Source organism: Bos javanicus, chromosome 5 (assembly GCF_032452875.1).
Source record: "Bos javanicus breed banteng chromosome 5, ARS-OSU_banteng_1.0, whole genome shotgun sequence".
NCBI classification, from domain to species: Eukaryota; Metazoa; Chordata; class Mammalia; order Artiodactyla; family Bovidae; genus Bos; species Bos javanicus.
Window position 1 is genome coordinate 73,335,972 of NC_083872.1, and position 21,724 is coordinate 73,357,695.

Below are 21,724 nucleotides of genomic sequence, written 5' to 3' on the forward strand. Positions count from 1 at the left end.
TCTTTTAATTTCATGGCTGCAGTCACCATCTGCAGTGATTTTGGAGCCCAGAAAAATAAAGTCTGACACTGTTTCCACTGTTTCTCCATCTATTTGCCATGAAGTGATGGGACTAGAGGCCATGATCTTAGTTTTCTGAATGTTGAGCTTTAAGCCAACTTTTTCACTCTCTTCTATCACTTTCATCAAGAGGCTCTTTAGTTCTTTTTCACTTTCTGCCATATGAGTGGTGTCATCTGCATATCTGAGGTTATTAATATTTCTCCCGGCAATCTTGATTCCAGCTTGTGCTTCTTCCAGCCCAGCGTTTCTCATGATGTACTCTGCATATTAGTTGAATAAGCAGGGTGACAATATACAGCCTTGACGTACTCCTTTCCCTATTTGGAACGAGTCTGTTGTTCCATTTCAGTTCTAACTGTTGCTTCCTGACCTACACATAGGTTTCTCAAGAGGCAGGTCAGGTGGTCTGGTATTCCTATCTCTTTCAGAATTTTCCACAGTTTATTGTGATCCACACAGTCAAAGGCTTTGGCATAGTCACTAAAGCAGAAATAGATGTTTTCTGGAACTCTCTTGCTTTTTTGATGATCCATTGGATGTTGGCAATTTGATCTCTGGTTCCTCCACCTTCTCTAAAACCAGCTTCAACATCTGGAAGTTCGCGGTTCATGTATTGCTGAAGCCTGGCTTGGAGAATTTTGAGCATTACTTTACTAGCGTGTGAGATGAGTGCAATTGTGCAGTAGTTTGAGCATTCTTTGGCATACCTTTCTTTGGGATTGGAATGAAAACTGACCCTTTCCTGTCCCGTGGCCGCTGCTGAGTTTTCCAGATTTGCTGGCATATTGAGTGCAGCACTTTCACAGCATCATCTTTTAGAATTTGAAATAGCTCAACTGGAATTCCATCACCTCCACTAGCTTTGTTCGTAGTGATGTTTCCTAAGGTCCACTTGATTTCACATTCCAGGATGTCCGGCTCTAGGTAAGTGGGAGTGATCACACCTTCATGATTATCTGGGTAGTGAAGATCTTTTTTGTACAGTTCTTCTGTGTATTCTTGCCACCTCTTCTTAATGTCTTCTGCTTCTGTTAGGTCCAAACCATTTCTGTCCTTTATTGAGCCCATCTTTGTATGAAATGTTCCCTTGGTATCTCTAATTTTCTTGAAGAGATCTCTAGTCTTTCCCATTCTCTTGTTTTCCTCTATTTCTTTGCACTGATCACTGAGGACGGCTTTCTTATCTCTCCTTGCTATTCTTTGGAACTCTGCATTCAAGTGGGTATATCTTTCCCTTTCTCCTTTGCTTTTTCACTTCTCTTCTTTCACAGCAATTTGTAAGACCTCCTCAGACAGCCATTTTGCTTTTTGCACATCTTTTTCTTGGGGATGGTCTTGCTCCCTGTCTCCTGTACAATGTCACGAACCTCCATCCATAGTTCATCAGGCACTCTATCAGATTGTCTTCATAGATTTTTCTTTTCCAGAATGCTATATAATTGGAATCATATAGTATGTAGCCTTTTCAGATTGGCTTCTTTTACTTAGTAATATGCATTTAAGTTTTAAGTTTCCTCTATATCTGTTCATGTCTTTATAGCTTATTTATTTTTAGCACTAAGTAATATTCCATTGCCTGGATATACCACAATTCATTCATCTACTGAAGGACAGCTTGGCTACTCCCAGGTTTGGGGAACTATGAATAAAACTTCTATAAACATCCTTGTCCAGATTTTTGTGTGGACATAAATTTTCTGTGCCTTTTGAGTCAATAATTTTAAGAGCACATTTAATTTTGTAGGAAATCACCAAACTGTCTTCCAAAGTGGCTGTACTATTTTGCAAAAAAAAAGAAAATACACATTTTGGAAAGCAAATCTCAACTATTCTTACAACCACTCTTCAAGGTGTTTAAAACTTATTCCTATTTACAGATGAGGAAATTGAAATTCCAGGGCATTTTATGACTAGCTCAAAGACATATTGCTGTAAGGGGCGGAGATGGGGCTGAAGCTTAGGATTGCATCATGAAACCTTGCTTTCTTTCTAAATAAAAGAGGCCATAGCAATCTGTAAGGCTGTATTATTCTCCTTCCCTCTGATAAATGCTGAAGTTAATTCAAGTCAATTCACAAAGGACAAGAGGTAAAACTGTTTGTTTTGGGGGACACATAAATGAGCAACCTTTTTTTTGCATAGTTTTTCCTGTCCTTTTTTTTTTTTTTTGCAGTTGACAGGTGTGACTCTGTGTAATCTATATTTTTACAAAGTAATCAATTAATTCTATGGTATCTCGAGGATATTGATGCCTTTGAAGTTAAATAATGTTAATAGAACTTTCTTCCCATGATCAAGCTCATGTTTAAAGATTTTCTTTCTCTGGGTCACTGAGGTATTGTCACTTTGAACTCTTGTGAATAGTCTTTAGAACATCTAGTTTATCTATTAGGACATTTTAAAAGTTAGAAGTGACTTACAAAGAATCTTAAAGACTTTGAGTTTAAATTGCATTTAATACAACTTCCCATCCCATCATCTTTTAAAGTAATTAAAAAAGCAGATTATTGTTACTATATTTAAGTATTTCCAGCAATGGCAACAGGAGTTGAATTGTATGAATCAGTATATTTAATTACTGGGAGACACCCAATATTAGTAATTTATTTCAAATACAGAGTAAAACGATGGATGACTATGACCTCTACTCTGAATCATAGATTCAGGATGTTAGGGAAAAAAATGGTATTGTTACCTAACTTAGGTTGGGCTGCTCATCGCTCAAGAATCCAATACAGAGAGACAGATACTGGGTAAAAGGAAAGATAGCTTTATTGAGAAAGCTGGCAATCCTAGGGAGAAGGTAGACTCATGTCCCAAAGACTCAAGTCCTCACTGCAATCAAGGGGCAACAGTTTTTAAAGGGGGGATTCAGGAGTTCACAGGTAGGGGGGTTACATGTATAACAGCACAGGTGGCTCCTGCAATCATCTTGAAATTGGTCATGTGATGGTCTGATCAGTATCATCTTGATTGCTTTAAGTACAATTTACCTTCAACTCCAGGGTAGGTTTGTTCCCATTTCCTTGGAATTTGGCCAAATGGAGCATCTTATGTCATGGCTATAATCTGGTTACCATGTAGTTAACTTCTCCCACCTGATGGGAGTTTCAGTACCTGAAAAACAAATCAAAGGCTATATGGCTCAGAATATTATCTATAGCCCTTGAGAAGGAACTAAAGGTCATTGACTTTGCTTGATGGGGCTAAACTATTATTATTTAGTCTTGTTTTCTTTTGTTTCATCATTTTCTGTCTTCTCTGATTAAATTTATTCTTTGGATAAAATTTTTTACAGGCAAGAGGCAGGCTGAGGACAAGGGATGGTGGTTGGGAGGGAGTGGTGTCTGTTCTGGGGAGGTCCCATAGTGTCCTGCATGGGATAAAGTAGCTAATGTTTTTGAGCATTTAGTATGATTTTACAATCTCTCACTCTTCTGTGAGATAGTTATGATCATCCCCATTTTGAAGATGGAGAAATCAAGGCTAGGACTTGAACAACTTTTCACTCTCACTAATAAAAGATGCATTTGGAATTTGAATATCACCTCTCCAGCATCTAAACTTGTTCCCTTTCAACTACCTCACTTCTGAGAGTTTACTAAGCTCTCAGAAATACTATAATCCAATAGTTCTTAACATTTCTTCTTCATATTCCTACCCAAAAAATAAATAAAGAGCTTTTATTACATGATTTTGGACTTCTCCATTATGGGAGCAGGGAAGCATTTTCCTCTTTCCTTTTTCCAGGAAAGCAACTGTCAGAATACCCAGGAGGCCTGCACCATTTAAAGAAAGCATATCTACCCTGAAAATATTGACAACTCCCAAATTTCTCTTCTATACCATATATGTGTGGAATCTAAAAATAAAACACAACAATGACCACAGGTGAGCTCATAGTTACAGAGAACAGACTGGTAATTGTAAGAGATGCAGACTGGCTGTGGGTGAAACGTGTGAAGGTGGTCAAAAGGTACAGACTGCCAGTTATAAAACAAATAAATCTTGGGGATATAATTTAAAGCATAGTAACTATAGTTAATAATAGTGCGTTGCATATTTGAAAGTTGTTAAACAGAATAAATCCTAAAAGTTCTCAACACAAGAAAAATATTTTGTAACTAACTAGTTACAAACTAGATGTTAACTAGACTTGTTGTAGTATTCATTTCACAGTATATATACATATCAAATTATTATGCTGTACAACCTGAAACTAACACAATGTTATATCTTAACAAAAAATAAAAAATTGAAAAAAGATCCCAGGTAATCAAAACTCCCCATTTTACTAATGAGAAACTGGCTGCCAAGATGAGTATATTTCAGAAGAAATGTTTGTAAATGTATATTCACTTTCAGTTCAGTTCAGTTCAGTCGCTCAGTCGTGTCCGACTCTTTGCAACCCCATGAATCGCAGCACCCCAGGCCTCCCTGTCCATCACAAACACCCAGAGTTCACTCAGACTCACGTCCATCGAGTCAGTGATGCCATCCAGCCATCTCATCCTCTGTCGTCCCCTTCTCCTCTGGCCCCCAATCCCTCCCAGCATCAGAGTCTTTTCGAATAAGTCAACTCTTCGCATGAGGTGGCCAAAGTACTGGAATTTCAGCTTCAGCATCATTCCTTCCAAAGAAATCCCAGGGCTGATCTCCTTCAGAATGGACTGGTTGGATCTCCTTGCAGTCCAAGGGACTCTCAAGAGTCTTCTCCAACATCACAGTTCAAAAGCATCAGTTCTTCGGTGCTCAGCCTTCTTCACAGTCCAACTCTCATATCCATACACGACCACAGGAAAAAACATAGCCTTGACTAGGTGGACCTTTGTTGGCAAAGTAATATCTCTGCTTTTGAATATTCTATCTAGGTTGGTCATAACTTTCCTTCCAAGGAGTAAGCGTCTTTTAATTTCATGGCTGCAATCACCATCTTCAGTGATTTTGGAGCCCCCAAAAATAAAGTCTGACACTGTTTCCACTGTTCCCCCATCTATTTCTCATGAAGTGATGGGACCAGGTGCCATGACCTTCGTTTTCTGAATGTTGAGCTTTAAGCCAACTTTTTCACTCTCCACTTTCACCTTCATCAAGAGGCTTTTGAGTTCCTCTTCACTTTCTGCCATAAGGGTGGTGTCATCTGCATATCTGAGGTTATTGATATTTCTTCCAGCAACCTTGATTCCAGCTTGTGTTTCTTCCAGCCCAGAGTTTCTCATGATGTACTCTGCATATAAGTTAAATAAGCAGGGTGACAATATACAGCCTTGATGTACTCTTTTTCCTATTTGGAACCAGTCTGTTGTTCCATGTCCAGTTCTAACTGTTGCTTCCTGACCTGCATACAGATTTCTCAAGAGGTAGGTCAGGTGGACTGGTATTCCCATCTCTTTCAGAATTTTCCAGTTTATTCACTTAGGTGTGCCTAAACCAGGGATACATTTGAGTGTCTCTGAAAGGCAGCTAGATTAACTCAAAATCATCTTCCAACTGGCACCTCTTCAGGTCAGATAGATGTATGCTTTGGGACTTCAGAAACAACTTGTATAGGAATCCAGAGGCTATAACCAAGGTGACTATTCATAGTGCAATTTCAGCACCATTTATCTACATGAAAGAAATCTGTGATGGATGTGCCCAAGACTCAAGTTTATGGTCAAAGAGAAAAAAGACATTTTCCACAATTTTCAAATCTACTTAGGTTAATTAGTGTCTGGATAAAACATGATTAATCTATTCACTGGGCTTTAAAGACAAATCCAAAGTCCATTCTTATTCAGTTTTTCATCTCTGAAACCTAGTTGACAAAATTCCCTATGTGCTCTTTCTTGTTGGGTTGATTTTCTTATTTGGGTTACAGGGAAGAATCAGTGTTCACTGATTCCTAACGGAAAAAATAGGAAATTATTGTATCTCTTCTGTGTGATGAAAATATTTACAGCCATTATTGTGTTAAACCCTCACGCTAATCCTTTGAGGTGCACATTATCACTTTTATATTATAAATGAGGAAATTGGGGTTAACAGAATTTTATAACTTGCCAAAGATTATCTGGACTCTGAGGGTCAAAACTGGGATTTGAACCTAGACAGTTTGAACTTCTTTGATTAACACCAGACAGAATCCTCCGGAGTCTAGGGAAATCTCATGGGTCTTGTTGAAAGACAAACTGAGAAATATTAAGAATTTTAAGAGTTTATTTGAACAAAAATCAATCTGAATCAGGTAGCATCCAATCTGGGCTTTCTTGGTGGCTCAGTAGTAAAGATTCAGCCTGCAATACAGGAAATGCAGATGATGCATCCCTGGGTCAGGAAGATCCCCTGGAGGAGGGAATGGAAACCCACTCTAGGGTTCTTGCCTGGAGAATCCCATGGACAGAGAAGCCTGGCTGGCTACAGTCCATGGGGTTGAATAGAGTCGGTCATGACTGAAGTGACTGAGCACATTCATGTAGAATACAATCTAACAGATAGAAAGGAAATCTGAGGAGTTGAACAAAATGAAAGACTTATAGGCAGAAGGAAGCAAGAATAATGAAGTTATACTAGGCAAAGAGAAAAAAAGAAAGGATTGTTATTGAAAGCTGACTTTTCTTTAGGGGATAATAAGAGTATATCAGGCAGATTACCTAAGTAGGGCTGATCAAGCAATTCCTTACTGACTGTTTTAAGATTCCATTTCTGGGAGAGCTGAAACTGTTAATTAAGTCTCAGTTTGGTGACATGGGGCTTAACATAAATGACTCCATTTGGGGCCTGGTGTTGTTAAAAGTCTAGAATAGAACTTTTAAAGCTATAATCTAATTGCTAAGATATAATAACAACAACTAACATTTCTAAGCACTTCATGTGTATACTGACCCATTTAATCCAACAACATTTAAAGGTAGACAGTTATATTACCCCCCATTTTATAGATAAGGAAACTGAGATACAACAGCCTTTAGCTCACATTTTAGGTCCCACGACTATGAAGAAGCCAGGATTCATACCCAAGCAGTCTGGCTCCACGTTCTTGATGGCTGAGCTACATTGTAATAGGTTAGAAACAAGATATTTTAAAATGGAAACAAGTTATCCATATGGGACATAGAATAGTCTCCTCGTTCATAGAAGAGGAAGGCAGATGCTCTGCCAAACTAATGATGGCAAGCCAACTGAGTAATGAACTAATGAGGTGGGTTGTATGATCTTAATGAAGAATGTCATCAATATATGTTTGTTCTGACATCAGGATCAGCAAGTCATTTCCTGGGAGTCTGGTTTCACGCATGCAGAGACTGCCTCATCCTAGTCTCTCTCCCTTACTACCTCTGCCCATGGGATGAGCCCTAAATCCTCATATTCATGGTCTTCCCTGATATAACATCTGCTTTTCCACTTTCCACTGCAGCTTACATCACTTACATCCAATACTCCATTCCCATGGAACTTGTTCCCAAGATGAACATTTTCTAGAATGAGCAGTTTCTTTCACGCCTCCAGATCACAGTTCCCTCTGTCTGCAGGATTCTTTCTTACCATCTCCATCTCCTACTTACTCTTCAAGACTGGGCTCAAGCAGTTGCTACTCTCGAATCTCCCCTGATTTCCTACAAGAAGAGATCACCTTTCTTCAGTGATACTGAAGTCCCTAGACTTGATATTTTGCACTCATCTCTTGCTTCACAGGCATCTGTTTGCCCAAATCTCTCTGCTAACAGACTGTTAGCTCCTAAAGGGATCATTATTGTCATCTTTGTATTCACAATATCTGGCACAGAACAAACTAAGCTTTGAATGAATGATTGAGTATAGAAAAGTAACACATTAAATATAACACCAATAGACAGATTTGTTAAAAATATACTGGCACCTCTTATATCACATACCAGGTCTCTTGTAAATTTGGCCACTGTTAATCTATTCCCTTGAATTATACTGCCTCTAGGTATTCAGACAAAGTTGAGAATCCAAATTGGCAAAGGGGGTGACTAAACTCTAGAAATGTGTGATTTTGACAAGACAGTGCTGTGCTCTGAGCAGTCAGCCAAACTCTTGGCCCAATGTTTCTTCTATGTAAACAAAAAGAGAGTCTTCCCAGAGGGACAACTGTGTACTAACTGTCACGTGTAATAGTCCTAAATTATAGTTCTTAGATGCTTTTATAGAAAGTGCTGTTGCCAGTAAACGGATTTAGAATCAATGAAGGTGTATCAAGTACCTGAGCAATGTTACTGAGGCCAGATCATGTGCATTCTCCTACTGATATCGCCTAAACTGACGTGATCCCACTTGAGTCAATTTTAACAGCAACCCAATGAGATATGGCCAATTACTTCCATTTCAGAGATGGGAAATCTGAGGCTCAGAATAGAAAAAGATTTACTCCAGATGAGAGAAGTGAATCAAAGAGCTGGCATTGGAGTCCAGATGTTCTGATTCCAAACCCAGTGCTCTTTCTATCATCAAAGAGCAAACTGAGGGAAAGACCAGCTGATTCAGCTTGGTTAAGATAAGGAAGTTTCTCTCTTGCCTCTGGGTGTAATGCTAATTGAAATTGAGGAGTCATGGCCTTGTGGCAAGTAAGACAAAATCTGAGTCTGGTGTCGAAGACATCCATGTGCTCCAACCCAAACATTCAACACTCCTCTCCCAGTCTCTCTCTCCTGCCCTTCCTGGCTGGGCCCCCAGAATGAGTTATCTACATGGACAGTCTCTACTTCCTCATTCCCATTCATTCCTCAGTCAGTCAGTCAGTTCAGTCTCTCAGTAGTGTCTGACTCTTTGTGACCCCATGGACTGCAGCATGCCAGGCTTCCCTGTCATGGTGTCCTATCACCAACTCCTGGAGCTTGCTCAAACTCATGTCCATTGAGTCAGTGATGCTATCCAACCATCTTTTCCCCTGTCATCCCTTCTCCTCTTGCCTTCAATATTTCCCAGCATCAGGGTCTCTTCCAATGAGTCAGTTCTTCACATCCTCAGTGTCTTAAAATTTGGATTTTATCCCCACCACTGTTAGAAGAGAACATTAGCTTCTCCTCTCACTTTTGTTTCAAGCAGGGAAGGCAACTTTTCCTTCCCTCCCAGAATGAAACTTTGCCAAAAAGGCAGCTTCACTATTTCCTCTGATTTTCTGTGGATGGATAGACTCATCTGATGGATGATACTGGAAACAAGATGAAGCCTGCTTCCTCAACCCTTTCCTGCCTTCTTTCAGGTTTATCTGTTCATCCATGCAGTGAGCTCACTCTGACACATTCTACACTGCAACCAATGGAACTCAACTAGCAAGGGAGGAGGTCAATTCAGGGAAGAGGGAGAAGAAGCAAGCCTCTCTCATTACACTTCTAAGCCACATTTTGCTTTCCATCTGATTTTTCTGTCTTAATTTCTCAGTTGGTTCTGCCCACAGACTGAGGAGGTAGGGATGCTATTAATTGGCTCCCCCAGAACTGATCTCTCTCAATCACAATTACTCTTCTCACCTATGACTTACTAATTGCCACCTCCAAAGGACTCTTCAGCCTGTCACTCACCTGACAGCTAAGTAGCCTTTGATAACAATGACCACTTGCGTTCTGTCTTGAGACTTCCCTCTTCTTTGTCTTTCCTTTTCTGGCCATTCTTTTCTTGGCTTTGTTTATCTGTTCTACTTCCTCCTTTCTTCCCTTACACCTTGGATTCTTGGCATACACAGCTGACACCTTTCATCAGTCTTTGTTATCCTTGAGCAATAGCACATGGTTCTGTGGATTTAACTACTGTCTCTAGTCTGGTGATTGCTGTTATTTAGTTGCTAAGTTGTGTCCAGCTCCTTTTGTGACCCCATGGACTGTAGCCCACCAGGCTCTTCTGTCCATGGGATTCTCCAGGCAAGAACACTAGAGTGTGTTGACATTTCTTCCTCCAGGAGATCTTCTCATCCCAGGGATTGAACCAACATCTTTTGCATTGGCAAGAGGATTGTTTAACACTGAGTCACCTGGGAAGCCCCTAGTCTGGTGTGACTCACCCTGACACAGAGAATTGTGGATGCAGTTACTTAACAGACCTCTTCATTTAGATGTTCCATGAACATCACAGTTTTAAATACATCCTAAAACAAATTTTGGAGAAGGCAATGGCACCCCACTCCAGCACTCTTACCTGGAAAATCCCATGGATGGAGGAGCCTGGTAGGCTGCAGTTCACGGGGTCGCTAGGATTCGGACATGACTGAGCGACTTCACTTTCACTTTTCATTTTCATGCATTGGAGAAGGAAATGGCAACCCACTCCAATGTTCTTGGCTGGAGAATCCCAGGGACCGGGTTGCCGTCTATGGGATGGCACAGAGTCAGACATGACTGAAGCGGCTTAGCAGCAGCAGCAAAGCAAATTTATCATGGCTCCACTAAGCCTATCCCTCTTGCTTTCAGTAACTCATTTAATGGTACTACTTGTTCCCAGGTGGCGCTAGTGGTAAAGATTCCTCTTGCCAGTGTAGGAGATGGAAGAGACGTGGGTTCAATTCCTGTGTTAAGAAGATCCCCTGTAGAAGGAAATGGCAACCCACTCCAGTATTCTTGCCTGGGAAACCCCATGGACAGAGGAGCCTGGTGGGCTATAGTCCATGGATTCACAAAGAGTCAAACATTACAGACACACACCCACACCCACACACACACCAGTTCCCATAGTCAGAAGCCTGGAGTTAGACTGGATTTTGCCCTCTCCCTCAGCTCTATATTCAATCAGTTTGTAGCCTATCTGGCCAAGTTTACCTTCCATATATATTTTAAAATTAATTCTCTTCTCTCATCCCTACTAGAGCTCTGTTTTCATTCAAAACCTCATTATCTTCCAACTGAGTTATTGCTCTAGCTCTCTATTTCCTACACCCAGCTTTACCACTAATAGATCATCCATGCAGACACCATAAAGATATTTCTGAAACAAAAATAAGACCAGGCAGTCCATGTTAGGCCCTTCACTGGCTCTGTAACAACCTCAGGATAAGGTCCATGCTCCTTATACACCCAAATTACCCCCTCAACAACGTCATTTCTATCACACACTTTGTCCTTTGTAAAATACACTTTTTCATAATCTCTGTACATATTATAAGGCTTCTCATATTTCTTTAACTCAAAATGGTCTTCCCACATTCCTTTGCCTGGATAATGTCAACTCTCCTCCTTCGGGAAGCATTCTTGGAATGCCTCCTTGGACTGTATTTAATACCACTTTTCTGTTTTCTAATTCCCCTGTGATCCCTATCATGCTGCACTATCCTTACCTCTTGGGCTTCTTGATATGACAGGGAACATGGGTTCATTCTCACATTTCAGATTCCAGCATGAGACCTGGCACACAGTAAGGACTCAATGAATTTTAATAGAAAAGCACTGAGCAACTCGATGGGATGTTTAGAGAATAAGAATGAAATAGTTTAGTTAAATCAATGAATTAGGCAGAGGATGACCCCCCAAAAAGGGCTATTTTTTTTTTTTTTTTTTTTGCTCTGTCTTACAGGGCTCATCAGGCAAGGTTAAGTCCAAGAGTCTGGTGTAGAAAACATCTATGTACTCTAGCCAAATTATTCAACCCCCATCCACCAGTCTCCCTCTCCCTGCCTTTCCCAGCTCATGTAAATGCAAATGTAGATGTTATTCTTGAATCTTGGATGATGAGATATTAACACTAAGCTCTGCTTTCTGCATAGCCTTTCTTTTGTTAAGAATCCTTTCTTTGGACCTTTCCCAAGGAGGCTGAAGTGTAGGCTGTAGGACCAGAGTGATGTGGGATGATGGAGAGAAGCTGGCATGGCTGAGAAGTCTTGAACCTGGTCTTCTCTCCACTAAAAGTATTTACGAAAAGACCCTGACATCAGTGACTGCCCCAGGCTGACCCTGCTTTTGTAACTGACCACTCCAGAGAGTTGAATCTAACTGACCTTTCCACCTCAGACCTTGAAGCTGCCTTGCAGGCTTTTGGGGGGCATTTAAGCTCCTGGCTGTTTGCATTTTTCCCATCTCTCTTTGTTCTGGAACATGGCTTCATAACTCTCACTGTTTCCTCTTATGTTTGCATACAGCTCTCTGGGTAACAAAGTAATTCCACATAGTAAGTTTCATTTACTCCCCCTAGCAGTCCTGTGAACTAGCAGATCATGCCTTGGATCATGCATCTGGTAACACAGGGGTGTCTAAACTTGAATTCAGGTCTCATTGTTCCAGAAACTCTATCTTTGTATTACTCAATGTGGAAAAGAGAAGTGAAGTTGCTCAGTTGTGTACGAATCTTTGCGACCCCATGGATTGTAGCCCGCCAGGCTCCTCTGTCCATGGTATTCTCCAGGCAAGAATACTGGAGTGGGTTGCCATGCCAGAAAAGATCCCACATTTATCTCTCAGCTATTTGTGGATGAATAAAGCATTAACATTGACAATCCCTCTGTGAAGTGCTAGACATATCTGAATTTTTATAAGAATTTTCACTTTAAAACATAATTTTCAAGTAGTTATCTCATCTGGTCCTAAAAACATAGAAAAGGAAACAAGTATAGACATCTGTTCCTTTTATCTATATACCACCCATTTCACCACTGCACTACCGTTTCTTGCATCTCTGTTTTCATAAGAATATCCTATTCTCCTTGCCAAAGTGATTTGCTTAGGGATATGGAAATATGATCCAAGTTGGACCAATTAGAATCTTCCATGATGCCTTCTGCTGGAATTTTTGGAAGGATTTGTTTCCATTGGAAATAAACTCTGGGTCTGGAGTTGCCAGCTCCCATATTTTCCTTCATACGGATAGACTGTATCTGAGAACTGGGGAGAGTAACAGAATCTTGACTATTTTGACTGAATCCTTGCCTTGCCTGACTTTTGCATTTTTCTGAACTTTTCCTTGATACAAGTCAGTAAATTCTATAATGACTTTTAAAAAATGGTCCACATTAAAGAAAAAAAAAATTGGCCTGGTGGTTAAGACTTCTCCTTCCAATTCAGGGGGCATGGGTTCAATCCCTGATCAAAGAGCTAAAAAGCCAAAATATAAAACAGAAGCAATATTGTAACAAATTCAGTGAAGACTTAAAAAAAAAAATGGTCCACATCAAAAAGTAAATTTTAAACCATGTAAGTCAATGAATCAGCAAATTCCTTTTTCCTTAAGCTTGATTAAATTGGTTTCCTCTCATTTGTACCCAAGAGATTTTGTTTTATTTTTATTCATTTATTTTTGGCTGTGACATGCAGTATGTGGGATCTTAGTTCCCCAACCAGGGATCGAACCCATGCCCCCTGCAATGACAGCACAAAGTTTTAACCAAGGAAGTCTCCCCAAAGAATCTTAATTTCTTTTTAGCAGATAGATAAATCAGCAATGCATTGCAATGTTCAGTTCCTCAGTCGTGTCCGACTTTTTGTGACGCCATGGACTGTAGCCTGCCAGGCTCCTCTGTCCGTGGAATTCTCCAGGCAAGAATACTAGAGTGTGCTGCCATTTCTTTCTCCAAGGGATCATCCCAGATCAGGGATCAAACTCATGTCTCCTGTATTGGCAGACAGATTCTTTACCACTGAGTCACCAGAAAAGCCCAGATAGATCAGCTGCTACTGCTAAGTTGTGTTAGTCATGTCCAACTCTGTGGGACCCCATAGATGGCAGCCCACCAGGCTCCTCTGTCCCTGGGATTCTCCAGGAAAGAACACTGGAGTGGGTTGCCATTTCCTTCTCCAATGCATGAAAGTGAAAGGTAGATCAGAGAGGTATGTAAATCTTTAAATATCTCATAACTTATAGTGCTATAAATGATACTGAAAAAGAATTCTTTCAGAGGAAAATATCTTTCTACTAATGCACTGGTACCTCTATAAGTATATATGCATTCACAGAGATCAACCCAGGCCCCTGAGCCACACACTTGGCCTACTGAATTATTCGTAAGCTTTCTTGATTCAAGCAGGTGACCTTGAAACTGAGTAGAGCTCATCTGGTCCACCACCTGACTTGGCCCAGACCCAGCATTGATCCTCCAGTTTGTCCTTTATCATGTCTGTGCCTTTTATGATTGGTTCAAAACTGGGCAGCTCTTCCATCAAGGTCTTTGCACACTCTTTTATAGCAAGGCTGATGTAGTTTATATCGGATCCTTCCTGGACATTCAAGAACACATTGATCAGAGTCTCCCTTCAGGTAGGGCAGTCCACTCATATTTCTTATGCATCTCTGCTGTCCAAGGACATGTTTCCTGGGGACCTTGTAGAGCTGGGGATGGTGATTTCACAATATTAGAGTTAATTTGTTTCTGGCCTGACAGATGAGTTTAAAGGTCTGTTGGAAGAACTCATTTCCAACTCAAGTCCAGAGCTATTCAGGCTGCACATGTTTCTAAAGAGAATTTCTTTTGGAAAATGAATGCTTAGGTTCAAATATTTTAAAAAATGAAGAAAGAAATGAAAAGAATTTCCTCCAGAGCCTTTAATTTACCTAATTTCTTTTTTTTTAATTTAAATTTATTTATTTTAATTAGAGGCTAATTACTTCACAATATTGTACTGGTTTTGCCATACAGCAATATGAATCCACCACAGGTGTACACATGTTCCCAATCCTGAACCCTCCTCCCACCTCCCTCCTGTTATCACACCAAGTTGGAGCTACGACTTACACACAGGCCTCTGACTCCATGACTTTGTGTGTGTGTGTGTATGTGTTGAACCACTTGTTAGAACTCACCCTGCATCTTTGAATCTTTCAATGATTTTTTTTCACATATTAAAGATGCCCATACCCTGGCCATTTGCCACATATTTTGTCTGTTCACTTCTCATTCTGTTTCCTGAAATAATCCTGAGTGTATCCGGATACATCACAACAAAAAGTAACAAGCTGGAAGTCTCAGAGTGTAGCCCTGGGGTTTATCTTGATACGATTGGTTATGTCTCCTTCCAGTAGTTGACTGTCCAGCCGTTGCTCCTGCTGTGGTTTTGAGGACACTTCTGAGGTTTTTTTGCTTAATAGAAGGTGTGGATTATGCTGCTGACCTTGTGGGTCTCTCCTGCCCAGCTCCCACATATACAGTCCACTCCAGTCCCTTGAGTTTGCCCAAGTTCTCCACAGTAAAATTTCTTACTCTGTTCATCATGGGTTGGATTTCAGTGGGAGCTTCTTAGAAGGGAAGAATTCTGGAATGTTGGCCTTGGCAATAACCATGTCTTATTAGTGAGTGTTCTCCAGAGAAATAGAGCCAATAGAATCTCTATCTATATCTATCTATCATCTATAACCTCAGATACACAAATGATACAATCCTTGTGGCAGAAAATGAAGAGGAATTAAAGAGCCTCTTGATGAAGGTGAAAAGGCTGGCTTAAAACTCAACATTCAAAAAAATGAAGATCATGGCTTCTAGTCCTGTCACTTCATGGTGAATAGATGGGGAACAATGGAAATAGTGACATACTTTATTTTCTTGGGCTCCAACATCACTGTGGACTGTGACTGCAGCCATGAAATTAAAAGACGCTTGCTCCTTGGGAGAGAAGCAATGACAAACCTAGACAGTATATTAAAAAGCAGAGACATTACTTTGCCTACAAAGGTCTGTCTAGCCAAAGCTATGGTGTTTCCAGTAGTCATGTACAGATATGAGAGCTGGATAATAAAAAAGGCTGAGTGCCAAAGAATTGCTGCCTTTGAACTGTGGTCCTGGAGAAGACTTTTGAGACTCCCTTCGACAGTAAGGAGATCAAATGAATCAGTCTTAAAGGAAATCAACCCTGAATATTCACAGGAAGGACTGATGCTGAAGCTCTAATACTTTGGTCACCTGATGCCAAGAGCTGACTCATTGGAAAAGACCCTGATGCTGGGAAAGATTGAAAGCAGGAGGAGAAGGGGGTGACAGAGGATGAGATGGTTGGATGGCATCACTGACTCAATGGACATGAGCTTGAGCAAACTCTGGTAGATGGTGAAGGACAGGGAAGCCTGGTGTGCTGCAGTCCATGGGGTCCCAGAGAGTCAGACACAACAGACAACTGAACAGTAACAGCAAAGTCATCTATCTATCCATCTAGCTAGCTATCTACATGCCATTCATCTCTCTGTTTACTTATATCTATGTTTTATCTATCAATCAATCTATCTATTGATCGATCAGTCCATAGGAGAAAGAGATGTATTATAAGGAATTGACTCATGTGACTAGGGAGACTAACAAATCCCAAGATCTGAAGTTGGCAAGCTGGAGACCCAGGAGAGCTGACAGTGCAGTTCCAATCTGAGACTGAAGTTCTAATTTGAAAGCTGAAGCCTCAAGACCCAAGAAGGGTTGAGTTTTCAGTTCAGTCATGAATCCAAGAAAAGAACTGATGTCCCGGTTCACAGATAGCCAAGCAGGAGAGGTTCCCTCTGATTCAGGCAAGGGTCAGCCTTTTCATTCTATTCAAGCCTTCCATTGATTTTTCAGGATCCACCTACATTGGGAAGGGCAATATACTTTCCTCAGTCTACCAATTCAAATGTTAATCTCATCCAGAAACACCATCACAGACACACCCAGAATAATGTTTGATCAAATATCTGGATACTTATTGACTCAGTCAAGTTGACCCACAAAGTTAACCAGTGTTCATGGTAATGAAGACAGTAATATTTCCTCTCACGGACATTGTACAATGCAACCTGCAAGACATTTTTACCTTTTTAAAAGCATGTTGATGTATGGCAAAACCAATACAATATTGTAAAGTAAAAAAATAAGAAGAAGAAGAAAGTGACTCTAAAAATAAAATAAATAAAATCACATTTTATCATCAAAACCATGCATTGAGGGACTTCCCTGGTGGTCCAGTGGTTAACTCTTAACCTTTGAATCCAGGGGTGCAGGTTCAATCCCTGGTCGGGGAGCTAAGATCTTACATGTCTCATGGTCAAAAAACACCAAAACATAAACAGCAGAAGCAATATTGTAACAAATTCAATAGAGACTTTAAAAATGGTCCACATTTTAAAAACCTTAAAAAAAAAAAAAAAGAAAAAAGAACCATGCACTAAGATAGGACTTCCTATCCTCTTTTCTTGTACAAGGAAACTTAAGCTTAGAAAAGTCAAGTATTTATTTATTCATTTGCCTTCTATGTGCCAGATACTGTGCCAGGCACTGGAGATTCAAAAGTAAAGATCAATTCACCATCACTCTACAACCAGGGACACAAGAGTTCAGGAGAAATTGGCTCTGTGTAGAGCTGGAGCTGGCTGAGCATGAGCTGTGTCCAGAAGAACAATTAGTGCAGAACAATGAAGAGCTAACTGCAAACAAAGGTGATGAAAAGCTTGAGAGGGTACAGTTAAATCACCTCTGTGTTTGCAGTAGTTACAGAAGGAAAACTGAGGAGGCAGTGGGAGTACTGGCATTCGGGGGCAGTTTCAGACGGTTTCAAGATGTGGTATGCTGAGGTTCTGGATGGGAGGACAGCTGGAAGAGGGCTGCAGTGCTCTCCAAACTGTACTTTATCCCTGAAATCTCAGAGTCTGCAGCCCAGTCATGTTTTCTCTCTTGCTCACTTTTTGCTTTCAGTGAATAAGTCTTGTTTATTCTATCTCCTAAATACCGCTCCAATCTGTTTCTCTCTCTTCATCCCCAGGGGCACTTCTTTAATTTAGTTTCTCCTTACCTTGACTCATGAAATAAAACTCTGCTTGCTTTTTTACTTCCTCCAAGGTTTTCCCCACCCAGTCACTACCAATCACTCTAAAATGTGACTAGAAGTGCAGGCTTAGTGTGACAGGGCTGGATTTAAAGTTTGCATATTTTACTATCTACATTAGAGCTTCTTGGTAGGGTCAGTATGACTTCCTAGGCAGCATCCAGGCCCTCCTGGGTCACTAACTGTAATACCATATGATATTGTTATTTAATCTCATTTAATTCCCTTTCATCTCTAACAGTGAAATTACATGAAATTAGCACAGAGTCTGTCACTTTATTTTGGGCTCACTAAATGATTGCTATTTTAATTACAGATTTTTTAATTTGCTTGCTTATTATTTAATGGCTCCCAGTCACCTACAGTTTGAAACCCTATAGAGACCTACAGCCTTCTGTGCTCAGGCTTCAAACCTATTTTCCATCATTGTCTTCCACTTTTAACCCTATACTCCCTACACTCTAGCCATGCTGAAGAACCTAATATTTACTTGGTCTATCGTGGTTCAGGCCTCCAATGTCTTTGCACATGTCTGGCCTCATACTAACCTCTCAGTTCTTTTTTGTTGATTTGTTCAGGGAGATGTCTGGAAGTCTTGTACTGAGTCTTAAAGACACAATTTAACTTTTACCTCCCTGAAAGGTTTTCCTGATTGCTCGAAGCAGAATTCACTACTCTCCTTCCAGTCACCACTCCACAGTGTGCACACTGTTCAGATGTAAGATTGTTTTCCCCGATGTTTTCCATATTTGATTTTATGTGTGTCTACTGGATTACATGGTGAACTCTGCTAATTAAGCAGCATTGATCACAAGGGAATATTTTATATCAGATGAAGAAAAATTACCAATATTAGTTAATGGAAGTAGAATAAGATACAGGGATAAAATGCAAAAAAGAGTATATAGGCAAATGGAACCTCAGAAAATAAATAAACTGCTATATCTTTACACCCTTGTGATCATAAAAATGAGATCTGCTGTATGCACATAAAAAATTTGTCTGACTAGAGCTGAAGGTGCAAGTATAATAAAGTTGTATCCTGGTGATAAAGCCACCCTGTGGTGATGATCTTGAAATAAGGAACCAATCCCATATGCTAATGAAATAAATCATAACTACAGACAAGCAACCAAAGTTCTACACAGCTCCATTTTGGAAGCAGGCCGAGAGAAGTATTTGGCAAATTTTTGAAGTATTTGGCAAGTATTTGAACAAATTTGAAAATTTGCTCAGCAAAGAAGGAACTTGGGAGGAGAAGAATTTGAACCTTGTGTAAAGGGAGTTATAGGCTTCCTGTGTGCTCAGTGGTAAAGGATCTGCCTGCCAATGCAGGAGATTCTAAAGACACAGGTTTGATCCTTGGATCAGGAAGATCCCCTGGAAAAGGAAATGGCAACCCACTCCAGTATTCTTGCCTGGAAAATTTCAAGGACAAAGGAGTCTGGCGTGCTACTGTCCATGGGGTCCCAAGAGTTGGACATGAGTGTGCACTGAGTGTGCACACGCACACACACACAAAGGGGATTTATAAGGGGCCAACCTTTTCAGACTCTGTTTCAGTAAGCCACTGAGTATATTTGTGGTTAATACAAATAATGAAATAAATGGGAATCCTCATGCCACAACCCAGAATCACTACTGTGTGGAGGGACATTGGCCTGGCCAAGCTCCTGCTTCTCCTGGTCCGTTAAGCTGCTTGGAGCTGGAGCATTTGGCAGTAGCCTGTGTCTTATTTTCTCTCTCATCCTCCTCCTTTTAGGCAGGAGTATCTGGACTGCTCAGAAGAGATAGAGAAAAATCCAAAGATAAGTAAAATTTTAATCTTGGCATCTTTCTAATTTAGCTCAAGGGCTCGTTCTTAGTAAAAACAAAATTTACAACAAAATGGATGATAATACATACTATCAGAAAAGCTAAAAAACCCTAAATGTGTTGAATCCTACGTAAAGAAGTATCTACCATTAACAGTACTCTACTAATTATCAGGGACACTCTGAGAGGCTTTATATTTGTTGACTTTTTAATCCTCATTTAAGACTCAAAGCAATTATCTTTGTAGGATAGGCATTATTATTTCTGTTTTGTGGATGAGAAAACTAAAAGTGTATGGAACTGATTCAAAGCTACAGATGCAGCAAGTGGCACAGTTAGCATTCAAATTAAATTGGCATGCTCCAAGCCCTTGTTATATCAATAGCCATAGGATCATGTTATCATGATAAGAAAATCAGGGAAAGGATAATGTGAACTTGCGGGTGAGGTTTAAGTTGATGACAAAGAGAAATCTCTACAGCTCCTATTCTGTTTTGTTTCTGCCTTATCTATCACATGGTTTACTATAAACCACCTACTAAGACCCTGATGCTGGAAAGGATGAGAGCAGGAGAAGGGGACGACACTGGATGAGATGGTTGGAGGGTATCATTGACTCAATGGCTATGAGTTTGAGCAAGTGCCGGGAGATAGTGAAGGACAGGGAAGCCTGGCATGCTGCAATCCATGAAGTCGCAAAGAGTCAGACATATCTTATCGACTGAACAACAACCTGCTAAGAAGAAAAATGAATCCCCAAAATGCGTGAACTCTAACTAGATTTTTATCTATTAAAATCTAAATAGATTTCTCCCTCCCATGAATATGTACAAAGACCGCTAGTGTAGAGAAAACTGGTCAATGTGTTTTGGAGCTGCAGTGTGCTTAATGGTTAAGAGAGCAGGTTTTGGGATGTAGGAGACCAGAATTCAAACAATATCTCTGCTACTTCCTAACCCTGTGAATTTGGATGGGTTCTTTCATTTCTCTGAGGCCCATTGTCCTGAGTGGGTAAGTGTTTATAATCGCATCAACCTTGTAAGATTAGTGCACAGATTCTAGTTTGGAAAATACATATAACATAGAAATATGTACTATGCTGCTGCTGCTGCTACTGCTAAGTCGCTTCAGTTGTGTCCGACTCTCTGCGACCCCATAGATGGAGGCCCACCAGGCTCCCCCATCCCTGGGATTCTCCAGGCAAGAATACTGGAGTGGGTTGCCATTTCCTTCTCCAATGCATGAAAGTGAAAAGTGAAAGTGAAGTCACTCAGTCGTGTCCGACTGGCAGCGACCCCATGGACTGCAGCCTACCAGGCTCCTCTGTCCATGGGATTTTCCAGGCAAGAGTACTGGAGTGGGGTGCCATTGCCTTGTACTATGGACAAAGGTAAATATTCAAAATGAGCTATTATTATTTTGTTGTATTCCAGACACTTACTTATACCCATGCAAGCAAGAGAAACTTGCATGTGTGCTGTGCTGTCTCTTTAGTCATATCTGACTCTTTGCTACCCCATGGACTGTAGCCCTCCAGGATCCTCTGTCCATGGGGTTCTCCAGGCAAAAATACTGGAGTGGGTTGCCATGCTCCACTCCAGGGGAAAGAAAGTCTTAGGAAGTATTAAATATATTAATTTTTAAATTGAGATTCAAAATTGCACTCATAAAACCATTGAAACTATGCAAACATTGAGAATGAAAATAGAAAAAGACTGCAGAGAAATGTATCAAAAGTATTCAAGAGGTTGCCTTTAGAAGCATGGGCAGTATTTCCTTTTATTAAACTTCCATATTTTTAAACTTCTGTGATCAGAATATGCTGCATTTTATTAAAGGGAAATTTAATTCTATATAATTTTAAATATTTTATGCTAATGTTACCTTAATCATCAAAGGAAATGAGCAGAAAAGTTTTGAAATGTTTTCACCAGAAAAATGTGAGTTTGACTAAGTGCAAGCAGTCAAGGCTAGTCTTTCCAGCAGTCATGTACTGATGTGACAGTTGGACCATAAAGAAGGCTGAGCACCAAAGAATTGATGTTTTTAAACTGTGGTGATGAATAAGACTCTTGAGAGTTCTTTGGAAAGCAAGGAGATCAACCAATCAATCCTAAAGGAAATCAACCCTGAATACTCTTTGGAAGGACTGATGC